The sequence below is a fragment of the Amblyomma mixtum genome, chromosome 2 (assembly GCF_055824585.1).
Source record: "Amblyomma mixtum isolate Tamu chromosome 2, ASM5582458v1, whole genome shotgun sequence".
Taxonomy (NCBI): Eukaryota; Metazoa; Arthropoda; class Arachnida; order Ixodida; family Ixodidae; genus Amblyomma; species Amblyomma mixtum.
Window position 1 is genome coordinate 279,625,816 of NC_143013.1, and position 27,752 is coordinate 279,653,567.

At 48.7% G+C, this 27,752-nt stretch overlaps 1 protein-coding gene across 4 annotated transcripts in view; it reads right to left on the reverse strand.

Annotated features, from left to right (window-relative positions):
- Nucleotides 1-27,752, reverse strand: part of Nos (Nitric oxide synthase) — a 317,570-nt gene that overhangs the window by 67,915 nt on the left and 221,903 nt on the right. The window lies entirely within an intron of this gene.

Sequence of the window (27,752 nt, forward strand, 5' to 3'; positions counted from 1 at the left end):
CGTTCTGTTGCAACAAGATCTTATCATACAGTGGAAAACAATCTCTAATCTGTAGCTCACCTTCGTGCTTACACAAAAGGCTGTTTTTTAATGAACGCAGCGGAGCGTTGTGTCGCATTACAGGCCTTCTCGCGACGTCAGATATAAATAGCGGATAAGGAGGAAAATTATCTGAAGGGGGGAGAACGCACTGTTGTTTCCCCTTGAGTAGGGCGCTCCAGGTAGACAGAAAAAAAGAATGATGCATTCTGTCAGCTCGAACACTTTTGAAAGTGGGGCATTCTGTGAATGATCAACAGAAGTATAGAATGGTGTCAATTCATTGTAACGAGCGGCATTTGGCCCTAAAATTGGTCTCACTGGCCAGACGCCATCATGTGACCATCCCACCAGAAGTGTTAAGAAGTCATAACAACCACTTAGGACTTCTGTGAAGATGATGATGATGAAAAGCCTTTATTTAATAAAAGAGGTGAGGCTTTCTTAAAGAGCCCCGCAATGGGTGGAGTCCCTATTCCGGGACCCCATTGGTCGAAGCCGCCAGCTTAGCCCTCTTGACCAAAGCCTTTTGGGCCTGAAGGTCCGAGCAGCCAAGCAGGGCCGCCTCCCATTCCTCTCTGGTAGGGTTGGGGTGGGGGGGGAGAGCTGAGTTGCGCTGGCAAGCCCAAACTATGTGGTAGGTGTCAGCCACCTCGCCACAGTGTTTGCACCTGCCAGTGAACGCGGGATCGAAATGTTTTAATACTGCCGGGCACAGCATTGTATTAGTGAATAGTCTAAGTAGAACGCGTTCGTTTGCTTTCCCCAGACCCTTTGCAGGGGCTGGGTACACGCGGTGCCTATCCTTATAATAAGATGTTATGTCTTTGAACGAGAGTAAAGAGCCACCTTCAGGTTTCAGGTGCTCAGGAGCCAATGGGAACGCCCGGTGAATGAGTGCTCGGGCCGCCGCGTCTGCAGCTTCGTTTCCTGCTAGGCCCTGATGGCCCGGAGTCCAAACTATGCAGCGGGGAGTAGGATCGGTGTCTCGGCTGCAGTTCCTTAGTATTCGTTCAGCTAGTGGAGTTATCCAGCCAGTCTCATAATTTTTACACGCCGAACGCGAATCTGTTATGATGTGTTTTGATTTGGTATCAGAAGCAGCTAGGGCGATAGCAACCTCTTCAGCTTGTGTTGTGCCTGGGGCTTGAAAGGACAGACCATCCACCTGTATTTCTTGATGTATGACCGCGGCAGTGTACCACCCCCCGTGGGTCGGCCCGGCTACATCTACGTAGTAGACACCTTTCTTGTTGCCATAGTGGCGCGCTAAGGCTTCCGCCCTAGCCTGGCGACGACCACTATGGTCTTCCTTATCCATCTTAGTGGGGAGGGGTCGAACTCTGACGGCGCGTCTCCAGAGTTCGGGCACTCGGACCCGCTCCTGAATGTGGAAATCGTGTTGGATGTGAAGCCGGGCTAGCAAGTCCCGGCCCGACTTCGTTTGGGCTAGCCTCGTGTATTGATTTGTGAGATGGGCTTCCTTGAGCTCCTGAAAGGTGTTCACCACTCCCAATGCAAGAAGTCTCGCATTGGAGGTGGAGACAGGAAGGTCAAGTGCCCTCTTCATCATTTTACGGAGTATTACCTCAACTTTGTCTTCGTCGTGCTTCCGCAGGTGTAGATAAGGGACCGAATAGAGAATTCGGCTGATTACGAAAGCATGGGCCAGCCGAACTGCATCCTTGCTTCGCAAACCCCCTCTCTTATTGGAGACGCGACGGACCATACGGCCCACCTGGTCTCCAATTTTGCGGAGCTTGTGCAATGTTGTGTCTACTCTTCTTTGGCTATTGATGAAGAGTCCGAGTATTCGAATTTCTTTGGCCTCATGTATGGGGCCACTTGTTAAGGAGAGATGTATTTTGGTATTGTCCTTAGGTGATGCCCTAAGGTGTACAAATTCAGATTTGCTGGGTGCGCATTGGAGACCACAGTGCCCTGCGTAGCGATCCACTACGTGAGCGGCTGTTTGCAGGCATTCCTCCATGCGCCCTAAGTTTCCTTCTGTGGCCCAGATCGTGATATCATCGGCATACAGCGCATGCCGTATGCCGTCAATACCCTGCAACTGGTCCGGGAGATGGAGCATCGCCAAATTAAAGAGTAGGGGGGATAGCACCGCGCCTTGTGGTGTCCCCCGCGTACCCATTTGATACGGACCGTATTCTGCCTCTTGGATTTTGATTAATGCTGTTCGATGGGTGAGAAAGTCTTTGATATAGTTGAAAGTGTTGCGGCCACAGTGGGTCTCACTGAGGTGTGTCAGTATGACGCTGTGTTTGATATTGTCGAAGGCTCCTTTCAAGTCTAAGGCAAGGACGACCTTGTCATTATGTGGATGTTCAACTGGTTGTATTATGTCTCTGTTGAGTTGGAGGAGTATGTCCTGTGCCGACTTATGTGGGCGAAAGCCGAACATAGTGTCTGGAAACGTATTCCGTTGTTCCAAGTATTCGGAGAGCCTATCCCGCACCATTGTCTCCATTAGCTTGCCCACACACGAGGTGAGCGAGATAGGCCTCAAGTTGTCTGTGTTGATTTCCTTTCCCGCCTTGGGGATGAAGGTTACTAGAGATGTTTTCCAGTCTAGAGGGAGCGGGGTTTCGCCCTTCCATATAGTGTTGATGTATTCCAGAAGGGCCTCATACGCCTGGTCAGGGAGATTGGCCAGAAGCTTGACTGTGACCTTGTCCCGTCCAGGCGCAGTGCCCCTTCTCATTTTAGCCAGGGCTGCCTTGAGGTGAAATAGTTGGAACGGTTCGTCTAACTCAGGATTATCTTTGCCTGCGTAAAGATACTCCTGACCACAAGGGTCCTGTTTGCAGCAGAGATACTTGTCCCTGAGTGTGTCTGCGAGTTGTGTTGTGCTGCCCTTGAAATTATGAAGTGCTCGTTGTAAGTGGCGCTGTGTTTCGCCCCGGGTCTGCGCGGGGTCTATAAGGCTGCGGAAAAGCCTCCAAGTGTTCTTCCCGGACATCTGCCTGGCAGCCGTGTTACAGCGATCTATCCAGTTGGCGTCAGCAAGTTTTGAGGCATACTGAGCTGCTTTGTGAGTGAGATCTAGGATGCGCTTCTTGAGTGTTCTGTTATGTTTCTGTCTTTTCCAACGTTTCGTGAGACTGCGGCGGGCTTCCCAGATGTGGAGTAGATGGTTGTCCACCGCTGGGCAGTCCTCCGTGGTTTGTATCTGTGTTTCGTGTTGCTTGAGTGTTGTCATAAGTGTTTGGGCCCACTGCTCGTATCCATCTTTAACCAGGCTGGTTGTGGGCAGGGACTTTCTGAAAGCCTGCCAGTCTGGGAGTCGAGCCTGTGTGAGTGGCCTTTTGAGAGGCCGCGTGTGAATTAGTGTGTTAATGATGCAGTGGTCACTGCCTAGCGTGTCTTCTGTATTGTTCCATTCCACGTGTTGGATGTGTTTGGAAAGTGTGAGATCAGGACACGTGTCCCGAGTCACAGAGTTTCCCATTCGTGTGGGATGTGCTGGGTCGGTCTGGAGGGTGATGCCTAGCGTAGAGATAAGCTCCGCTAGCTTTCTACCTCGCGCCTCCCCCTTTTTGTAGCCCCATAATTGGTTGGGGGCATTGAAATCGCCCACAATCAATAATGGGTCCCGACCCGCTATCTTCAGTGCCCGGCTGAAGATATCTGAAAAAGTAATATGTTTTAGCTTTGGCGGACAGTATATATTCAGTATGTGTACAGGGGGGTCAGAGCGTCGCAGGGGTAACACGGTGACCATAGTGTACGAGTATGTTATATCTATGTCGAGGTCTACCTCCTGTGCTGTGTATGACTTATGTACAAGGATACAGGTGGATGGGTCCCGCTGAAATGTGTTATATCCAGAAATTTTTGCTGAAGCCCCAGGTTCTTGAAGCGCGACGATGGCGGCAAGAAATTCTAATGTTTCTAGGTAAAGGCGTAGGTGTGCTCGTTTCGCGTGGTCGCGAAAACCTCTACAATTCCATTGTATTACGCCCAAAGGTTCCTGTTTTGTTTTATGAGGTGTCCGTTTACTGCCCTGAGCCATGATGAAGGCTGGAGGCTGGCTGGCTCACCCCACTCACTGCATTGGTGTTCTGCACCGTAGCGAGGAGGCTATCCTCATTCTCTTCCTCAATAGCGTCGCGGCAAATTTTGGATGGGCGGCCTACTTCCTTTACGGGTCCGGCGCGCCTAAATAATTTTGGGCTAGTCTGTATCCAGGCTTTAATGTTTTGGGTGACCTGCTGAGTAATGGACACAGTTAGTTGCTGAGTTATGGTTGTTACCAGCTGCTGCATTTGTGTTTGGATAATTTGTGTAATAATCGCTGGTAGTTGGGCCATGTGATCGGCCACATTTTTCTCAATATCCGTCATGCGGCTTTCCATATTTTCAGTGAGCGGAGCACTTGACGGAGCGACGCTCGAGCACGCAGACGCCGGTTCACCAGCGTCCTCCATTGTTTCAGAGACAGGTGGCTCTGCCCTAGCGTTTTGTAATGCGTTGACTTGGGATTGTAGCTGCGCGTTCTGATTTCTGAGAAACGCTAGCTCTTTTCTCAGCTCAAGTTCTAGAGGGGAAGGGGAGGGAGAGGAAATAGAGGCGACACCCGCCCAGTTGCTTACCTTTGATGTTGAGGGTGGGTTGTTGCCAAGGGGGGGGGAAATCCCCGGCTTGGAAAGCTGGCGGCTTGGCCCCGGTCCCGGATTTTGCCTTTTTAGAAGCTGGTGGTGGTTGGTTTCCGCTTCCTTGTTGCCCGGCAGTTTTGTCGGACTTTCCCGTCTTGTTCATAGGCGACTTGCCCGGCTTGCTTGGTTGACCCGCTTGTTGCTGGGCTAGCGGTCTCGATCGTTGGAGACGCCGAAACTTGATCTTGCAATCCGCGGAGCCAGTCAAATGGGCCTGCCCGCAGACCATGCAGCATGGGGTGCAGTCATGTTCTTTTAAACCCTGGTCGGAGGCTCCTACGTTATTTCCGCAAAATCCACATCTTCCGATGTCCGGGTGTGGGCAGTTGTCGACCCGGTGGCCGATGGTCCCGCAGCGGTAGCATGCAGGGATCGTCCGTTTATATTCTCGCACAAGTGTGCATTCACAATTGTAATGCACGTAGCGGGGCACCTTGCGGCCCACAAAGGTGAGCACCGCCACATTTGTGTTTCCCAGTTTGCGCACAAAGGCTATCTCACCTCCGCGCCACTGCACCTTATTCTTGAGGGTAGCCGTCGTCTCATCAGCCCGCACACTGATCACACCCCGGCACACCTCACCATTAAGCTTCACGTGGCCCCGAAATGGATGGGAGTCCGCTCCGGTCTTGAGGTCAAAGTCTTTAGTCAACTTATTTGCTGCGTCGATGTTTTGAGTTCCACAAACCACGAGGTTCTGGGTCCAGACTGGCCATATGCTGAGCGCGGCGCCAGCGTCTCCTCCCACATACTGGGCAATAGCCGCTCCCAACTCGCCGTGCCGGAAAATCGCCTTAAGGTCCATGGTTTTTCTTGGCTTGAGAACTACAATGATGTCTTCGGAGTTCATTTTCGGCGTCTCTTGCGGACGCCAAAGAGCAGTCTTGTTATACAGCGGCAGCGAAGCGCGAACGCTGCCGGGTGCCTGTGTTGATTTGAGCGACGCCATCGATGCGTCGCCCTTGGATGTCTTGGGACGCTGGGCCCGCTTGCGCATTGAAATCAGCGTAAAGAGGCCTTCATCTTCGATGGGCGGAGAGTTGTCTTCAGGCTGTTGGATGTCGATTTCAGTCCAAGCCATTGCAGTTGGATCATAGCCGCGTTGGGTAGTGGTCGCCATAATGCGGTGGCTTCGGGGAAGTTCCCGCGCCTACGGAATCGAGGCTAACCTTCGGCAGGTTTAGCGTTCCGCGGCGTGGCGATGATGAAAAATTGCCATAAAACAGCCAGTTTTGGGCCTACCTGCTCAGGACCAGTACTGGCAGGTTCCTCTCGATGTAGGGAAGGTGATAGTAGCGATTTCGTTGGGGTCACACGAAAAGTTCCACGGTTCCTGGGGAAAATAACAGGAGCCGATACACCGCACCTCTGGTCACACCACGCGCTCGCAGCGCCCCCCCTCCTTCTGTGAACGCAGGACTCCTGTGAACCAGTGACCCCCGCCCTCTCGTTCCCCCAAATAAAAGGAACAAGTTGGTGAACTTAAATGTGGTACATAAGGCCATGGGTCTATTTACTTGCCTCTCGTGGTCATAACGTGAAAGTAAAGCGACGGCAAATATGTTCAGTTATTTCATTTTATTCATTTTTTAGGCAATCCAAGTATTGCCCACGAGACAAGACAAAAGGAGGCTATTGGTCTCCTGAATAGGTCTTGGCCTCGCCAGGCGCAGCAGAACAGTAGTATACAACATTATCACCTTATACACGCATCCTAATCACGATGAGATCAGATGATTATATAATCATATATGCAAGATACATATGTATAGGCTGCGAGACATAAATGGCGCTTCGCTTAGTGGCGACATGAAGAAACATTGGAATATTGAACAATAAAAACAAACAAGCACATCAATGACACAATAGGGCGCGTGTTCTTTGCCTAAACTGATACACAGATGTAACATTTTTTGCAGTAGTGATTATACCTGGATATGAATTACAGAACTTTGTAATTTGGTGTTCGATAGTTTGTGTTCCATACTTTGTTCTTGGCATTTCTGTCAGTAAGGTTGTACGGCGCAATGAGCAGCCGGTAATGAATAACCTGCATTTTCTGCCCCCTCGAATACTTTAGAGAACCTCAGTTACCACATAATGGAGCTGATGATAACAGAAGATGTGTTATGCACTGAAAGCGGAAAGTCGGGTCCCATGTGCTGACTTCGTCAAGGTTGCCTGAAACAACGGAAACGCGACCGGGCGCCTATATGCATAACAAAATTGGGGATGAATGATAAAGATGAACAATCACGGAAATCATATAAACTTAGATAGTATAATAAAAGGAAGCACTATGTTTTTTATCATGCATTTCAGGTGGTATGATTAGTCTTGCTATTATTATCATTTAGCTCAACAGCGGTTGACTGAAGACGGAGTTCCAAAAATAGTAGGCGATGAAAGATCTCGTCAACAGTGGACTAGCAAAAAAAAGTGCCAAAAAAAAAAAGAAGAAGCAAGGAATGTGTTTCAAAAGCACTACTTGGTAACCTGGATGCTGCTACCCTGCATAAAAGAAAGCAACAACGATCTTCCGAACGAGACGGGTCTGAGTGTAAGAGCTAGTCTGGAAACGAAAGAAAATGTCGCTGCAGCATCGCGTTTCCAGCTCAGAGACTTCCACTGCGAGGATAGGGCGGGCAGGCCAGAGATTCTCATTTGTGATTTGTAGGCGGTGCGTTGAAAAGCTAACGGAAGAAGAACCGGAAGTGATGGTCGTATGTCACATCACTCTGCCAGAGAATACGAAAAAAAGTTAGTTCTCTGGCGCAGGCCTGGACAGTAAGGAGATGCTCGATCGTTTCATGCTTCTGTTCTCATTCCACTTTGCCGGTGTCTCTCAGGGCGGCGCAGGAGCCGATGTAAGTAGAAGAAGAAGGGAGGGGGGGGGGGGGGGGGGTCAGAGAGGGGGAAAGGGGGATGCGTTCAGCAAAGGAGATATTACGAAGCGCTACGAGGAGCTTCTGAAACTAGCAGACTTCAAAAAGGGTTTAGCGCGCAACGAACATGTTGCGACTATTTTGGTTGTGTCTATCTGCACGACCATATGTAGTGGCATCGAAGACGTTTTTTGCGGAATAGTAGCGCAGAACGAATACCGAAGATGTTCTAAGAAAATCTGCTGTAAACAAGTGGTCTGTGAAGACCTTAGGGATTTTAGGAAGTAGGTACAAGCGTCCTACTTTTTTTTTTTGACTGATCTAAGAAATTTCTCAGAATTACTTTGCAGAACTTTAAAGTGGGATTAGAATTTTATTTCTTATAACGGCAAGGGTTGCTGAGTTGCCTGATGGCCTCTTTTCTGTATTTTTCGGTTGGCAGGATGACTATGCTACCACATTTGTTTACTGGCTTAATGACTATATCAGTTCCAAAAGCTTTAGAGATTTAGAAAGAGATTTAGAGTAACCTGTTCTGTCGAGGAAAGGTTTCTTCGATTGCGAGCTTGTTTTGTTTTTTCTATAATTTCTTTGGAGACAGACCTAATATACAAGTCTAATTCGGAACTCTGTTCCGCCTACGGTATCCGCGTGCTGTGGGCTCCGAGAGCAGTGGGATTAAAGTTGGCCACTTCAGTTTGTCTAACTTTTTCCCAACTAACATTAATTTCAGCGAGTGTAAAATTTACCGAGATTTCATAGAATATTCGCGAAGAATGCGTACTAAGGAGCACTTCACCGAAAAAACGGGAAACCCCGTTTCTAATTTACCTACAGCTTCTAACACCCGGCCAACACGAGTTCACCAAGCTGAAGCGGCGTGCCTTAATTCCACCGCTCTCTGAGCAAACAGCACGTGGACACCGGACGCGAAACAGAGACCCGAATTAGGACATGTATATTAACTCTGCCTCCAAAAAAATCACAGAAAAAACAAAGCAAGCTTTTAAGCGAAGATACAGGCTGCCCTAAACCAATTATCTTCGACAAATGGTATAATCATTAAGCGAGTAGACAAAGGTGGTAGCATAGTCATCCTGCCAGCCGAAAAATACAAAACAGAGGCAATCAGGCAGCTCAACAACACTTGCCATTAAAAGAAATTAGATTCCGATCTCACTTTAAGGTTCAGAAAAGTAGTTCTGAGCAAACTGGCAGAGTAATTATCCAGGAAACTAATAACAACATCAGACTACAACTTCTTTAAACAAGCAGGACGCTTCTGCCGAGTTCCTAAATTCTGAAAGGTTTCCGCAGAAAACTTGCTTACAGGAGATATCTCGGGCAGACCTATCGCTTCGAACAATAACAAGCTTACAGAGAACTTGTCAACTTTTCTGAACCATTATCTTGCAGACATTCCGAACCTCCCTCTTTCCTTTGTTCATGACATAGTGCACTTTCTATGAATAATAGAGTCCCTAAATGTCTCAGCCATTATGCCGACGGATAGCATACTGCGTTACACTCGAGGTCGCCGCTTTGTACACAAACATTCCCACAAATGAAGGGATCGACGGGCTCTCGAACACTGTAACTGAAAATTCGCACCCGCATTAAACTGAAGTGTAGCTCTCGCTACTTCAGTTGGTACTCTCTTTCAGCTATTTTGAATTCGATTCTTCTTACCACCTTCAAGTATTTGGAGATATTATGGGCACTCCCTTCGCGCCAACTCATGCAAACCTTTTTGTAGGGCTACTAGAATCTAAACTTTTAAATTCATTTTTAGAAAACCACTCATACACCAGCGTTACATAGACGACATTTTTATGATATGGGAACACGGAGCTGAGACACTGAAAGCATTCGCCTCGTACCTTAATTCATTCCCCTCTAGCATTAAATTTTTTACCTTTCACTACGCGTAAACTTTCTCGACATTAGCGTCTGTTTAAAGATAGCCAGCTTAAAACCACACTCTCTAAGATACCTACATACTGACGGCAATACTTAGATTTCACCAGCCATCATCCAAGACACTGCAAGCAAGGCATATTTGCAGGACAGGCTACGCGTCGGAGAATGATATGTACCGATGACAACGACTATTTGAAACAACTCCACTGACTAAAGAACACCCTAATTGTTAAGAACAATTCCCACTAATATCACTCTTAGTATTAGCCACTGTTACTAATACCTTTCAACGAGCAGCCACTCTAAATAGAGGGGAAATACATAAAAAAAACGAACAAAAGTTAACAGTGAGCGGCCTCCTCCACATAAAACGAAATACTCGAACGCCCTTCCAAATATAAACAATATTCTGCGGAAATACAACCCTATTTCAACCGGCAACGATCGTCTTAAGAAAATATTTCCCGACGCACCAAGGGTAGTGCAGAGACGCAGAACGAACCTGAAAGATATTCTGGTACATGCTAGGCTCGATAACAAACCCCCACTGAAAGCAAGCTCATGCTCTCGACCAAGATCCCTGACATGCAAGCATTTACGCTTCGTCTATGTTATCTGCATGCTTCAATGCTCCTCTTGTCAGAAACAATATATCGGAGAAACCGCGCCAACAATGAATGCCAGACTAAATGGTAATCGAGCTGACACAGCAAGGATTGTACAGAAGGCAGTGTCGGGACACTTTAGTCAGTGCGTTCACAACTTCGATGAACTCAAACTATTCATTCTTCATACAGGGCTCAAACCTGCAAGGGTCAGAAAATTCAGCGAGACATTCAACTAGCAGATTCAACATATCCTCAGTAAACTTGGAATCTCTCAGGTACATTCCGGCACTGGAATAGTGTTTCTTAAAAAAAAAAAAAAATGTCTTGCACATGGTCAGAGCCTTTCCTAGAACTTCCCAGCGCTGCTTTATCGTGTCTTCCTCCCTACCCATCCTTCCCCACTCAAACTTCCTCCCTCTTTTTTGCGTTCTCTCTCTCTCGAATTGCTCAATTTATCCTTACGTTATGGCCTGCACCTCTTGCCCCCTCCCCACACACGCACACACACACGCACACACACGCACACACACGCACTCACACACACACAAACACACACACGCGCACACGCACACGCGCACACACACACACACACACACACACACACACACACACACACACACGCACTCACACACACACACACACGCGCACACGCACACACACACACACACACACACACACACACACACACACACACACACACACACACGCGCACACGCACGCACACACACACACACACACACACACACACACACACACACACACACACACACACACACACACGCGCACACGCACACACACACACACACACACAAACACACACACACAAAAGCAATATGAGTAAATTTTTTTAGGTGCTCTTCAAATTACCCTAATATCTTCTGCATAACTGCGTCGTTAGTGAGGTCTTTCGAGTCAACTATAATTCGTGCCAAGTAAGAGTACTTAAAGGAATTAATTCTGAAAGTTAGGGACATTACTTTTTCGCCATGTCCCTGTCTTGTTTTGTAACCTGTCGAAAAAGGGAAAATACCGGATGTGTCAATATTGTGTTGTCCTGTTATCAACTGATTTATTGCTGCTGCGGCGGCTAGCGCTGTAAATGTTGCGCACTTTTTTTTTTATTTCTTGGTCGTTAAAACATAACTTGCAATTCATGACGTACCACTGCAAGCAGATTGATTTTAAAGACCCGGGAGTCCAATTTACTGCAGAAAAAATAATAAGATGACTGTTTAATTTTATTGTTTTGAGCACTGCAGGTTAAATTATGTCTCGTCCAGATAAAATCCCTAAGAACGAAGAAAAGCGTAAAGATCGACACAGGAAATGTCCTGGTGTCTAGACAGGCTAATCACTGAGCGAAAGGAAGAAATTTTACGATTCGGAGAATCGACGAACCAGAACATATAGAGCACGTTGATATAGAAAAAAAGGTAATTACGCGGTCGAACTGGAGACTTGCGTTACACAACATTAAGGATCACCGGTTACAAAACGATCGGAACCATTGATATCGACCGGAATCGAAAAGGACACGGCATTAGTATAAAAACTGCGGAGTTTAAGGGAAAGGAGAGGGAGTCCCCGATTTTTCGATATTTCCCTGTATTGGGAAAGAGAACGGGGGAGAGGGTGGGAGCGGCGTTGGAGAAGGATCGTCACAGACGCAAGGTTAGCAAGATTCGGCAGACCGGTTTCTTAGTTTGTCGCTCCATACGATGCGATCCTGACACGTGGTGCCGTGTCCACCTTTGGATAGCCTCGAGCTGATTTCAAAACTAGAGCTCTGATGCTCATTCTCCCGCGACGATCCAGATATGGTCCATATGCAAGACACCTGTCAGACGCTATAGCCCGAAGGCGAAAAGAAGGGATGTTCTGGATCCTTTTTTTGAAAAGCCTTCCACGTGCTTTCTCATCATTAAAGAAGATAAACAAAACAGAGAGAGAAAGGGAGAAAAAGAGTGAAAACAAAAATGATGGGAAGGATCTGGCGCGCTGAAGGCGCTAGCGTTAATGTCCGTTGCAAAGGCTGATTGCAGATAATGTCCGCTTCTCTGTTCACAACTCTTAGCTCAGGGAAGGCTACTAGTTCGGAAGCCAGGATCCAGCTGAATTTCTCCCGAATAGAACCTGTATCTTGACAATAGGAAATAAAGGAAGGAAAAAGACACCTGCACGACACGTTGAGAGCTCAACAGAACCCACTGTGTGGGCAGATTTCAAGACAAGCGCTTCCCCCGACTGAGCCATTACCCGATTCTTTTTTTTTTTTTACTGCTGCAGTTAGTGGAAGTGCTTGAATTGTGGAGCTTAATTAATATTTAGCTGTCGCTACGGCAATTGCCTGCAGAGCCCGCAACGCTAATCCTATCTGTAGCTTGCAACAACCTCAACCTCACATCGCGTTGTATACGATGGGCTGCGACACTTGGCTATGGGAACTAACCAGCTTTGAAAACGGGCACAGCAGCTGTCAATGTCTTTGTGAAAGACGGCTAAGGATATGAGCCACTCGTTTTCATATACTGAAGCTGTCCGGGTACAAGACTAAAGATATCCGCGTTCAACAAAATTTGAATATAATAAGATAATAATTACTCATTGGCATCTACCCAAGCGCAGCCGTACCGCTACAGAGGAACTTCCGCAGAAGACACGTAGTTAAAGAAAAATTCGTCCTGGTCCAGGGTTCGAAACCGGGATCAACGCTTCACCGGAGCAGTCGCTACCAATGCAGCGTCTTTGAGTGACAGAGAGAGAGCGAGAAAGATACTGCATAATGCATCCCAGGTCCGCATCGCTAGTTCTAGTGAGTTGGGTTGAAGCTGCGCAGTCAGTGCGCTCACTGAGTTGTGCTGGAAGCGCTAGTTCACGTGTCATTTTCTTCTAAATGGTAAGAGAAGTAGCGCTGACAGCACATTTAAAAGTAGAAAGCCTTTCGAAATAGTAACGAGAACTGTTTACTCGTGAAATTCAGATACCAACCCTTCTCGCATCATCTCAGTTTTATTCAAAAGACCAACCAGCGATCTCAAGAAAGTTTTATTAAAGTGTCACACATATCGGCGCACACTTGAGTAGGCGGCGCGGCGCGAAAGGCCTGCGCACGCTTTAGGAAGTGCGAGAATAGGGAGAAAAAGAAATATACCTTTGACCGGTGGGGAGGGCGTAGCGTCGGTCGTGTTTAGGGACGCCCTACCTACATAGTTCGCAAGAGCGTTTAGAGCTGGCGGCTAGCCGGTACCATGGTCTGGCTTAGAAGAAGAGCTACAGCTGCGCGACTCCCGGAATTCAAGTCCACAGACGCACAGTCACGGACCTGCGAGGCAACGCGTGTCAGTCTTCGGGACAGCCTCCTCGTGATACCCCGGTCATCGGATTGCCGCGGTATACGGTAAACAACTTGTGTTTCTTTTGTTTGCCTCTCTCGTGCATTAGTGCGCAATTATTGTAAGATTTCTCTTTCTGTTGTAGCCTCTATGAAGTATTGGTTTGCTTGTATTGCACTTTTTTGTAGAACACTCCGCGTGTGTTCTTATGAGTGATTGTAAATCCTTTGTACCGTCCCTCTTCTGTACAAATTTTATTATTCACTAAACCTTTGACTCCGACCCAAACAATGGCTTGCTACCGGCCGCACCCTTTGTCACCTGGTAGTCGTATCCTGGCCTCGCTTGTCACGCTATTTCGAGGGCGTCCCCCGAGGGTCTGGAACAGCTAACCCCCTTCCACACCCTAAGGGTGTCTGGGTACGTACACCCCTACTGTGTATGTGAAATCGAGAAAGCTGGTTTATAGAGAGCTGCTTCTTGAAAACTTAGGTACATAAATTGAATCTGACTCGAGTGACTCAGTCTTCTATCTCTAGATTTCAGGGGAGGGGGGAAATTTTAGCAGCGGGTACAGTGAATTACATCAACGCTAAACAGCAAGAACACTTCCTGGCATTCACAAAAAAAAAAAACGGAACGAACGTTCTTACTTTAGTTAGGCTGCAGAGGAACAAAATGTTTCACGACTAATGGACGCAAGCAACCAGGCCGGATTCAATGTCGAGAGACGCCGTCGGGCTTATTTGATAGTCAGAACGAAACACACACACACACACACAAAAAAAAAGGCTATGACGTTCCGAGTAACCGCGAGGCCTCTTTTTCGAGTTGCCTCATCTGGCATTTGCCTCATCCACTCTTCCACCTTTTCCCCCTTCCTGTCTCTCGTTTGGTACAAACTCTTTCTCCTGATGGAATAGCGTGCGGCTTCTCTCCTAAGACGATTGCGAGACTCCTTTCCTATGAATAGGGTAGCATACACACAGACATTCGCGTCCCGTTGGTTATCAAGTTTATCGACTCCAGTATCCACGCAAAAGGAAGCGACCATGAGGCCGCCGTGGCCCGCGTTTCATTCGGAGAAGGTTCTCAGGAGAAATGAACTCCAGGCAGTTGAGATCGCGAAACGAAGACGGGAAAGTATCTTTCCTTATTTCAAAGTGAACGAAAAGTTCCGACAAAAAAAGAACAAGTCCTTTCCTGGCCTGTTGCATAATTCTCTTTCTTCTATATATTTCCGCACTGAAACCGGGTTTCAATCGTCGAAATTCTAAGGCTGGCGCATGCTAATATGAGGACGCATTCAAAATGACAGTCGTGTAAGCAAAAGCACGTTGTGATTGGTCAGTGCCCCATGCGTCACGTGCTAGCAATGACGAAAGTCGACCATACGACGTCGGCAGCTACGACCAATCAGAGCCGCTGTCCTTTTAAGCAGACTCTTGAGTTCGGCCTCTTATTGGCTGACGGCGGTTCCAGCCTGCGCGGCAGTGCACGGCTTTAGCGATGCAGAACAGAGAGCGGTTGCTCCCGATGCAGGATGGAGAATAGGAGGCGGAGCTTCGAGCCAAAGCAATGAAGTCTGGAACTCCCTCCTTTCCTAGTGAGGCAATGTTTGTCCCGTTCTCTCGAAACCAATCGGTGTGCACTGAAGGGAACACTTTTGAAAAGAATAGCTCCTAAAAGAACTGAATCAGAAGGCCGTGCGCTGACTGAAGGCGACATTGTTGAACAGCATAGCGCACGAATCTCTTTGCTAGCGCGTTTTAATCCTTCTTAAAAATTGAATTGTCAAACCTGCTTGGGTCTTCGAAACCAAAAGAAGAACAACAAAAAACTGTAAGCCTCGTGTGGGATGAAGGCCCAAAATATGAATCTCGCAGAAGATTCTATAGTCTCAACCCGACATGCCCCTAGACTTTGTTTTTTTCCTTTTCACGGCGGAGCTTCAGCAGTGTCTCTGCAGCAGTCTGGTTGTGATTAAGCAGAACAACAGGCTCCTGTAATAAAAGAAAATAATAAGACCACGTTGCGCTGATGTTCTTGAGTACCGTCTGTCGCTCCCGCTGTTGTCTTGTAGGGACCGCCACAGATATGCCACGGCATTCCCGCTTGATCCAACCCCTATGTTATATTTAAACCCACTCAGCCTTCTCCCCGCGGCTACCACATCCCATTTTCTAGCTAAAGACGTCACTCGACAAGATATATCACGCCACACAATATAGGGACGGCCGCGTTGATGAACATCTCTCGGCGGTCGTCGTCGACACGTGAGCAATGTGAACGCTTTGTCAACATCCTCGCTTCCGCGCATATGCGCGCAAGACCGCCAAAAGAAGTTTTCTCGCCGAAGCCTTCACGTACGCTCGCAAGGCCTGTCGGAAGGGAGAGCACGCGGCCGAAGGCCCGTTACAAAGCCATTAGCGGAGAAGTCGTTTGGACGCTCTCTCGACAACGTGCGCCGCGACGCGTTCGGGCATGCAGGCAGGGCTTTCGGGCTGTGACACGTGAAGCTGGAAAGAAGGGGTTTGTGGGTGGTATAGGGAAGAAGGAAAAACGGGGCGGAGAGGAGGGCGAGTAAGCCGTAAGCCTCGCCGCCCGGCGCGGCGCAGAACTTCGCCGCCGCCGTGAAATCCTGCACCGCGCGGCATCGGTGGCGGTGCAAGAGGCGAGACCGAGACCGCGGGCCTCGTCGGCCTTGTGTAATGGAGTCGCGACCAGATCCGGGCCCACCGCAAAACCACGCTGCTGCTGGGTAATTACGCGGGTCCTCCATCCATTCATCTTGGATCCAAGCGTGTCACATCGAGAATGCGCCGCGCGTACCCCTCCGGGCTTAACTCTGCGTTCTTCCGCTTTTGTGTGCGCCTCTGTTTCCTCACTATCCTTTCTTTTAGCCGCGCATGTCGCGAGTACTGAAGAGAGTTTGGTTTTCCAGAAACAGCTGCGTGCTCTGCCTTCTGTGTAGCCCTGGCGGTCTTCGCCAATCCTTCATCCTTCATCCTTCATCAATGTGTCCTTCACTTTGCGACACGCAGTGACTCACCACGTAACTTCCACTTGCAAAACAGGGCAACGCCTTTCGCAGGTGGGAACAGAAGAGCTGTGCACTGGTGAGGATTGTACATTGGGGTGCTAATGAATGCCCGAAGAGTGTGGAAGCGGTGCGATAGGTAAGGTATGCAAGCGCAGCCGCCGTATTCGAGTCGGTCGTTGGCAGCGCGACGGAGCCACCGTGGTTGGGAATGTTCAGCAAACGTTCGTGTGGTATGCAGCGTACGCTAGCGAACATCAAATAGCCAGCATTTTTTCTCTTACAAGCGGAAGAAAAAACGTATTCAGCTAGGATGGCTCTGCCGGGATACTTAACTGCGGCTTTTCTGAAGGCCCCATTGAAGATCGCAAAAATGAACGACGCAATCCTGTGGTATACCAAGAGATAGCCGAAGTTAGCGTGTATTCCCACGAAGATGTATTCAGGATAGAAGTGTGGTGTGAAGGCTTATTTAAATGACGCAACCACAATATAGCTTGGTACACAACCTGAGCCCCATAAAGTTGTACAGAGAATATCTATGTACAGTGGCGAGTAAAAACGATTAGTACAATTGACTGACGACTGGAGTAGCGGAATCGTTGAGCTGGGCGCTGCGGTTCGGAATTTCGGAGCGTCCCTTTGAAACGGGAATTCAAAGGGGACACTCCTAAATTCCGTCCATCCATCCGATGTCGATAGCGAGAGTGTCGAGACGTTTCCATGTTCGCAGCACGGGGAAGGTTGGCAGAAAGCAACATTTGTGAAGCGTTGAAGTGCCGCTGTGCTTGGCCGCCTGTACCTCTGCTGAACTCCCCATAGTCTGAGCAGTGAGAGTGATCCGACTCTCGTTATCCTCGTGTTCGTGAAGCCCAGTGTCGCGCGTTTACAATATCCCTCTCCAGTTATCGTTCACTTGTGCTAACTTCCTTTGACTCGCTATGCTGTATGTTCGTAGGAAGGGGAGCTCGACCGGAAATTCAACAGCATCCCTGCTTCTTCTTTCCTTATCGCGTTTAAATTCACCAAAAGCACTGCAGAAGAATTAGAAGAAAAAATACGATACTTTGCGCAGTCGTTCTCGCACAACAAAACACCTCAGAGAATTTTCGCGCTTATCGTAGTTCTGCAAAGGCACCGCAGTTGAAGCCCGAGCGGTTCATCAAGGAAATTCATCGAGGTGAAGAAAAAGGATACAGGGAAGCCTCAGAAAAATGTCTGTTTTTTAGTATGTGTCAGCGAGCGGTAACTTCGTCAACAATACTTGAAAGCATAACTGTCGATTCCCTATGCAGAAGAAATGTGGAGCCATCCTTAATGACTACATCTGCTCGCCGCACCGCCGTCCGTAATAGAGCGCTGAAGCCGTATTCGCCTGCATATTTGGTGTTCTTCAAGTCGCTTTCTACAGCCCACTTCTGCAACAGAGCAGTTCTGATGGTAGTTTTACGATGTGGAGCAATAAGTGAAATTCTTGCGCGTTCGCATTCGCCGAAGACATGTTTCATACAGACGCACAATGTACCGGGATGAAAAAAAATTGGAAAATGGAGACGGGTAGGTTCTTATTTAGTTTGGTTTGGTTTATGGGGTTTAACGTCCCAAAGCGACTAAGGCTATGAGAGACGTCGTAGTGGAGGGCTCCGGAAATTTCGACCACCTGGGGTTCTTTAACGTGCACTGACATCGCGCAGTACATGGACCTCTAGAATTTCTCCTCCAAAGAAATTCAACCACCGCGGCCGGGATCGAACCCGCGTCTTTCGGGTCAGCAGCCGAGCACCGTAACCAGTGAGCCACCGCTGCGGCTCTTATTTAGTCGCCGGGAGATGAAAGTACATCCGCGCACTAAACACGGCCCGCGAACGACCGCAGTCCTTATCGAGACGCCGGGCGGGACTCAAAATCACGGCCGTTTTCGCTGAGAGCCAGCTATAAATCCTATTTCTCGTTTCCCTGAACCTTCACAAGTAGGTCCAAAGTAATGTACGTATCCGTCCTTTTAACGAGAACAACCCCGCCTTCGCACATGAGATTTTCCTCTCCCCCGTCTTCTCGCTCTTGACCCTCCATTGATCTCCTGAACCGATGGCTGTTTGGGGCCCTAACGAGCCGCCAATAAGTTGATGCACCGAGACGACACCAAAGCGGACTTCTCGGGCGGAGAGGGGCACCTCTACACTAACGCAGCATCGGCACTTTCGGTATTAGGAAGCAAATAAAATGACAGCAAAGAAACAGATACCTCTCCCCCTCCCCTCTCCCCCTCAAAAAAGCAAAGAAAAGCAGAGAACCGAAGACAGGAATGGTTTTTGTGCTAATAAAATAACCCACCATGCTTCAAACGAACAATAAGTAAAAGACGTTTGCGTACATACACAAAGGGGGAAAAAAATAATCCTGTCTCGAATCGCGTAAATGGATCCGCCGCCGCACGCACGCACCCACACACGCGCATACACATAGCTCTACGCGAGCAAAGAAAAAAAAAAACAGTCGCGGAAGATCCGAAACCGATCGGCCAGATCGGGCGAAACAAGTAAACGAGCCGGTTCTTCCTTCCGGAGGAGCTTCACGTAGGGAAGTGGAGAGGACGGAAGGGTGCCTCTCGGGCTACGTAAGCAGCAGCCTCAGCGCGCAAGGGTTGGCCTAGCGCGCCCCTCGGCGGCGAGGCTTGTCCCAGAATGTTTGTCTCGGAAAGGACTGAGGGTGGTGCGGGAAGCCGAATAACGAAATCAAGTCGTGCGCGTGGTGTATGTGCGTGCGCGCGCGCTCGGAGCAAAATTGGATTAACAATTAACCGCTACTTGGGAAGAGGAGACGTAGGATCTGGTTGTTGGCTCACCCTGGGAAAACCGATAGAATCGCTCGTAGTGCAACTCTTTGTTCCATAGTTTTGTTTCTTCACTTCCTTTTGCGATTCCCGTTTGCTGCTCATTCCATTTGCCTTCCTGCTGTGGCAAATTTCATTTTTTTTTGTTACACCCGGATGTCCACAGAGGACTTCCGGGGTAAGCGCCGCCGATGTTGGCGTTGGTTTAGCTGGAATCGAACGGAAAACCATCTTTCGTTCATTTCGTTTCGTCGCTTGTGTGTATTTTGAGGAAGCCATTCTAGCTAGGCACACATCTACTAGCCTGCATGCATGTTCTGGCTTCGGCGTCGTACGTCGCGCCCAATAACTTCGGTGTCTGCAGACCAGCCATTGAGAATTCCAACCATGAGGGAGAGTGTCTACCTTCTGTAGTCGTGATCTAAATAGGCCTAGAAAGCGGGGCTCTCATAGGGTGTTTGTCTATGGCGAGCTTCGGCACCACACTCACGCCAGATTGCCAGAGTGCCTTTTCTGCTAGAGAGCCCCCTACACTGTAGGCCATGATAGCAGTGGTGCCAGAATTTGTCCAACATTGACCTCCCCCCACACCCCACCCTTGTCTGCTAGGAGGAACGGCTGACTCAGTGACAACTGCTGGACTACCAGGTGTATGCTTGGTGGGTGGCGTGAAAAAATTTCGTCAAGGCCGCTGGAGTCCATGACCAAGGAAGCCACCTTCTGGCAGCCACGGAGTCAAACAGATAAAGTTTACTCTCACTACATGGGCCCGCAGTACATCTGTCGTTCACCACATAGGAGCAGAAAAGGCGCAGACATGCGCTCGAAACGCAACCCATTTTCTACTGTGCTCGGTACGCTACTTTAATAAAAGGTAGTATAAACTTTGCATACGCTTCAGTACCTCAATACATTCCTTACCATACCATACCATACCATACCATACCATACCATACCATACCATACCATACCATACCATACCATACCATACCATACCATACCACACCATACCACACCACACCACACCACACCACACCACACCACACCACACCACACCACACCACACCACACCACACCACACCACACCATACCATACCATACCATACCATACCATACCATACCATACCATACCACACCACACCATACCATACCGTACCGTACCGTACCATACCATACCATACCACACCACACCATACCATACCGTACCGTACCGTACCGTACCGTACCATACCATACCATACCATACTCCACATTACCCTATGCTACGTACGCCGTTCTGTGTTGTACTATACTATACTATACTATACTATACTATACTATACTATACTATACTATACTATACTATACTATACTATACTATACTATACTATACTATATATTGTACTTGGTCTCACGGCGCACTGGCGATGAAGTCAGAGCTGAACTTGGCGACAGCGGGCTCAGAAATTGCAATATTGCGTCGTGCGATAGCCTAAGTGCCGCCCAATAGCTGACCTTTCCAACTTGCATACTTAAAAGCATTCTGTCCCTGATTTCATGAGGCCCGTTTGATATAGCTTCCACCTCGGTGCCTGCGAATTGGGAAGCACGCTTTGAGTTCCGCCCTTCTCTGCAGAACTTCGAAGAACGGCTCCATTCTTGAGACATTTGGGAACGAGTTGGTTCGAAGACTGCCTCTCTCGATGCGTTCATTATTCCTGTCTTTATAAAGAAAGAATCCAAGTTTTCGTAAATAAGACTTGTTCGCCATTCTAATGGGTTCTCGTCTAAGTCCGCCTTCTTCGCGCTTTCTATCATTTTTTTCCCCACAACAAACTTTAGGACGTCTACCTAGAAGAATATAAAGCCGGCGCTCATTCTATTGCAAGGTAATCCCGTTCCCAATTTCGGCTGTTAGTTTGAGCTAGGACAATTACCATTTTCGCTCCAGTGTTTACTGGGCCGAAACGAAAATCCGGTGACGCCCTATCTTACCCCTGGCGCTAATGGTTCCTTTGACGTGTAATGGAATAAGCAGTGAGACCTTAATAGGCTTGTCAGCTCGTTATCTCTTCGGCACGGTCTTCTCAGATGAATGAGGAAAAAAAGAGGCGAGAATGGAAATCTGCTCGAGAATTTCGGACACTGCAGCTTGCCTCTGCCGCCCTCAGACACTGACATTAACTGGTAAAAAAAGGGAGGTCCCTAATGTGCGAAGTGCTATCTTCGTTGGGTGGCGAAGTTAAAAAACTTAGGCGAATCTCGAAACAAATACAATTAACGGCAAGCTTGCGCTTGCCGTTAATAAGCAACAAGCCAAAGTGCGGTAATGCAAAAGTTTGGTTGATTCCAGTGGTTCTAGGCTCATCTTGAATGTGCGGAGAAGGAAGGTAAGAGACGAAGAAGACGAACGATATGACGTAGTAGGTTGTCTGGAAGGTTCCGCTAAAGACAGTCGTGGTATAGCATTATGTCCGTCTCAGGCGGTGTTACTGTTTTTTGCGGACACTGCATATTGAAATACGCAGTAATATGGCTATACACGTGCTGGACCCGAGCTGAACATGTGTTACATATCTAAGGTCGTGAATGCGCTTTTTTGGTCTTGTATTTCGCTTCTCTTTGAGATTAATATACGACACCAGGTGGTTATAACTGATAATTTGGAATGCGCAGAAACTTACGCATGGAGAAGCCGTTTCTTGGATGCAAAGCAGGGCCATTATTATCACTTCCATATCGTACGCTACATAGCGTTGGCTAGCAGAGTGATCACAAAAAAAAAAAGAGAAACTTGAAGTGGTGTGTCGACCTATAACTAACCACACGGGCGGCGGTATTTTAACGCGCGTGCTTTTGTAAACGGAAACAAGGTTACACTCTACCTCCTCTGCAGATCCCCATTAAAAGTTTGAAAGTTCGAGCCATCACTTGGTGCTTAATGGCAGGCAGAACTATATTTCACGCTTCAGCCGAAGCGGACAGGAAGATTCATCTTTCCATCTATGTACTAGATGGCTTTATGAGCACTTTTGCATTCCGGCACAACTGCTAAAGCCTCGCTGTGTCGTGTGTGGCTGGGCGTTAGAAGTCATTATTCAGTCGCCATCGGTAGGGCCGACAATCTGTTTGCGACGCCTGTGATAGCGACGGGATGACTGAAGGTATATTCAGAGTGGGAAAACCTGTATAGCTTGGACACATAAAAGCTGTGCTGTGCATGTGACCACCTCTGCGGACGACCGATAACTGGGAGCAGAGTAATCAGGCAGCGGCGCAAGTGGTCGTCAGCCTATAAGGCTGTTCATGGACTACTTTGGTTAATGAGGGCTTCTTGCGTCCATAATAAAGTTGCTGTTTTTTTATTCTTTGTTCTCAATTTTTTACCCTTTTTCCCTTTTTTCCAAGCAATGAACCAGAATTATCTTACGGTAAACTTATGTGATATCTTTTGCATTAGAAGACCTATGGAGCCAAAACGCGTAATCAGTCGTAAACTTCGCTAATTAGTTGGGGCAGGGAGGAGTGACATCGCCAGACCGCAGCATTCCAATTGGCTGAAGCGAACTGTTGTCACTCATTGTTATGCCCTCATGGTATAGTGGGTTTCAGCAAAGCGGATAACTACAGTTGACTCCATCCTCATCAAACCCGCACAGAGTTGTTCTGTAGAATCACGACGTAGTTCTGATAAACGTTGTAGTTCGCAAGAAGCGTGCAGGAACTACATCTTGGACAGAATGGGACAGGCAGCCATTAGGATCCTGAAGGGAGTGAAAGAAGCCGGAAAGCAAGCAAAGATGATACGGACGGCAGTGCATCAGTCCGTACAGAAGAACGAAGAAGCACACGCCGCAGCCAGGGCACATCTACCCCGGCTAACCCAACACACGGACGAACACAATTACTCAGACATGCTGGCTATATACTCAGATATCTTACAGCAGCATAGGCAAGACAGAATGGAATACGCGCCACCGGATGAACTTGGCAAGAAACAGGAAATGACCCTGAGCACAAACACCTACTCAAGTTCAGATAGACCACACAATATGCCCAGAAGACTATAAGCCACAATGAGCACACGGTGGCGTAGAGGTGGAGCTACACTACATGGTATGGGCCCGCCATAACAAATAGAAAAGATAAAAGAACCTAAGATTGATCGCTGAGAGGAAACTGCTGACCAGCTCAGACTTGAAAGTTCAGCAGGAGTTGACAAAAAAGATTAAACCTGCTGCAAAATCCAATGGACCCCCGGAGTAGGAGGACTTATCGCCGATTTTAGTTCCAATTCAAATGTTTTCACCGTCATCATTATCTGAAGAACGTTAAATTCGTGAAGAAAAAAATGGTAATGACGCACTACTGAATGCGCAGGTACGGTTCCATTACAGAACAACGACCCCCGCGGGCTTTGTCGTTTCTTCACAACACCGATATTAGATGACAAACAATGCGTTCAGCACGAGGCTCACCGATTTTGTTTCAAGGTTGCAGAAAAGAAAAAAAAAACAGGCGCGGCCGTCCAAAGCGTACGCAAAAGAAACGCCGTGCTGTCATTCGAGTACCGCAGTGTGTTCGGTCCCCAAATCGGACCAGTCCCAAATCGGAACTGAAGACCGGTTAGATAGGGTACACGGACACAGCTCACTGGACACCGACTACCCGAAACAATCTATAGCAGGGTCGACGGATTTCCTAGGCAGGTCATCGTAAACCCTAACAAAGGCCAAGGGGAAAAATGGAGGGATAAAATAAAGTAGACCGAGAGAAACGAATGATGAAATAACACGATTTCACCTCCCGTTTCTCATTAATTTTTTACCAACACAGTATACGTCGCTAGCATATACGGCAGGTGAAAAAAGAAAGACAGTAGAAAGACAAAAGGCAAAATAAGTACTCGGGGGAGGGAATTGATCTTCCCGTGATTCGACCTGTGCGGGCGTCGGCCACCGTGTGTGTCCCTCCTCCTACACCCCGCGGGGCTCAACCACACGAGCCCAAACTAATTGCGACACCGAGTCAGAAACAAAGGCAGGCACAGCGTCCCGGCTGCCTTGCGACCCCCAGCAGAGCCTAGCCACGTCGGCGTCCGTTTCTATCAGCGCGGCTCGGTTCTCGTGCACGCTCGATTGACGGTGAAACGAGACCGTCGCGGCCGGCTGGGCTGCGCCTCACGTGTTGGCGACAGAACATCGCTGCCTGGCCTAACTCTCTCCCCCCGCCCCCTTCTCTCTAGCATGCGCACGAGCCTGAATACCGAGATTACGCTTTCCGGGATTGGCGTCGGTGCGAAAAAATATAGAAGAGAATGGGCAGAAACAAAGCGGAAACCACTTAGCACATCGCCTACGAGCGTGATGGCGCCACGAACGAAAGCTCTGCCTACTCCGATCGGTATCGGTGAACAATGGCCCCCGCCGTGTATACGCGGTGGAGCTCCACGGTCGGGTGTAATAGTCGATGAGGCAACTACAGGGCTCTGCTCTAACCACGCGTGTGTTCTAACATGCCGTGGTGTCAGCTAAGTAGCAGCGGGCGCGTTTCGCTGTCACTATGGTAGCTTCGCTGCTTTGGTTCTGTTACGGCCCTCCTGTTAGTCCGCGGTATTTTTTTTTTTTGCGTGTAAACATCCACTGATTTCTTAGCTGCTTATGCGCCATTAAACCCAACACAACACAACAACAATATTCACTGATTTAAACTTGTTTTCGTTCGTTGGCTCTCTTCGTCAGCCCAGCGAGGTATAAAGAAACGAAGCCATTTTCCACGCTCTACAGCATCTCTGCGCGCGCATTTTTCTCTCTAAAATCTCTACGGTCGCATAATTTGAAGCGCATAACTGAACGGTGGTGACTGCCTGGCATGTTTCAACTCGTGTATTTACCCCCTGAGTGTTACTCCCCGCTGCATTATTGCTCATCTGAGGGCGCTGTGAGGATGAAAACAAACAAACAAACAAACAAACAAACAAACAAACAAACAAACAAACAAACAAACAAACAAACAAACAAACAAACAAACAAACAAACAACATGCACAAGCTGGAACTGCTCTCTGCGAGTGCAGACACTGCCAAGGTAACAAGCACAGGCTTAAAGAATGTTCGGATCAGAGAATGAGACGGCGAAGCCGCAGAAACACGTAAGAGGAACTGTTACAGAGATATGGTGGGCAGGACGTAGACACACACGAAAACACGCTGCGCTAACTGCTTCTCAGCTAGCGAAATGTTTCCTATAGACACTGCGGTATGCGTACGTGCAGGTGACGTACGTTCAAAGGCAGCGAGGAGCTCCATCATTTCTATTCCAATCGTACTGCCGGAAGAAAAATGCGTTACTCAGCGCTATATAAATTTTAATGTGCAAAAGCCTGCTATAAGTTTTGAATATTGCGACCTGTTTGGCGTTTCTCCATCTTCGCATACCTACACTTGAAGAAACGCAAACAAAGAGAACAAGATAAAGGGAAAATGACGAGAAGATTAACCGCGAAATGAGTAAGCAACGGTCTCACGGCTCTGAGCGTCAGAATGCACGCAGAGTGCAATTGCAAACAGCGCCTAGCAAACACAAAGAAAACGGAGCGAACAAGCTTCCAGCCGTAGCCGACCGCGATGTGGCAGTCGTCTATGATCCCCGCGTTATTGACTCGTCGACCGAACGAAGCGACGACAAACTCACCAACCACCGCGCATAAAGCACTAGACACAAAGCAGCGCGACTCTCGATTCGTAGCGCCACCTTCCGCCGCCAAAGGGCAAAACATGGTGGCGCAACTTCGCAAACACCCCTCGTATCCGCCAGAAATGCAAAGTCGCGCTCCTCGCAAGAAGAGCGAGCTAGCAAGCGAACTAACGTAGATACAAAAGCATCAAACAACAGCAAACCGGGGGATTTTCGGGAAGGTGCTGCCGACTGAAAGTGCCATTTCCCCGTCTTTCCTTTCCTCATCCTGTGCCTCTCTCGTTCTATTTCCCTGTTTTTTTTTTATACTACCCTTTCTTCCGGATCGCTCCCATTGCGGCTGCAGCGCATATACGTATACAACGGCTGCTAGGTATACAGTTCTCCAGGAAGCGCAAACAAAGAAGAATGCCCCTTCTCCCGTTCCGCTCTCTTTTCCTCCCTGATCTGCACCCTGTCGCCCACACACACACACATTCACTCACCCGGGGGCAAACAGTGCGGGCTCGCAAGGTATATACCGGGTGCAAATACATTTCCTCGCGCTTTTGCCAGGCCCGCATGCAAGGGAACGGTAAACTGTGAGGGACGGCGCCGCTTACAACGCGCCCGCAAAGGAGCCAAGCTCGACGATCACTCTCGCTCTCACAGGCACACACAGACACACATGCACGCACAAAGCAAACGTGATGCTGCCTAGCTCACCGTGGTATAAGAAGAACGCGTGCCGACGCACGCAGACGCCCGGGTCCGCTCACAGGGGGCGCGCCTTACCCCCCTCCCCAGCACCCTACCCCCCTAGCGCGTACTATATAAGTGATACGTTCGGAAACCTTTCAGGCTTCCTTCTGGAATCCCCCCGCATGCAACAGAAACAGAAGCAGCCACAGCCTTGGAAAGCTCTCGCATAGACTCCGTGCGGTACCGGGCTTAGTGACAGACAGCTTCCGAAGTTTTTTCGTCGCGCAATCCTTTTTCTCTTTTCTCCCGCCATCGCTTCCATTCCGTCGTTGCCAGCGAAGAGGCAGCGTGAACGACCGACCCCGTGCCCTCATCTTTTCGTTACGCCGGCAGATCGCAGCACATACACACACGCGCGCACACACACAGAGACCCAACAGACACGGGACTTGTTTGTAAATCAGCGCGTCTGGTGCCAGCGAAAAAGTGAAAAGCAGGGGAAGCGCGGAGGAGCGGGCCCCTATGGGAGATGGTAGGGCGGGAAAGGAGAGCTAAGAAAGAAACACTTTCGCGCGGCGTTCCCCAGACCCGCTCCACATTTGGGGAGGAAACCGAGCCGGATGCAAATTCTTGGGGCGTCCCGCTGGTGGGGCACCCTTGCTTGCCCGCTCGCTCGCGTGGGGTGTTTCCCCAAAGCCATCGCTCTTTCCCGCTTGCAGTGCCCCAATTCTGACCGTATATGTATGTATGTTTTTTACCTCAGTTTTCCTGCTTCTTTAACTTTTTCGGAGTATCTTCCTTTTCCTTTTTACCCAACACGAGTGTCACTGACGCCGCCGCAGTTTCCCTTCGAAAGGAGACGCTGTTTTTCAACCCCACAGGGCTGAGTTTTCCCCATGCTCCACTTGCTTATCACTTCTCGCCGTATTTTACTCGCCTGTCTCTCTCATTCCCCCTCTCTGGGTCAGCGGTTCCTCCTCTCATATAAATGTTCTTCCCCTCGTTCCCTAGCCTACCCCTTTCTCCCTACTTTTCTTTCTCCGTAGAAGCAGGCAGGTCTTTCC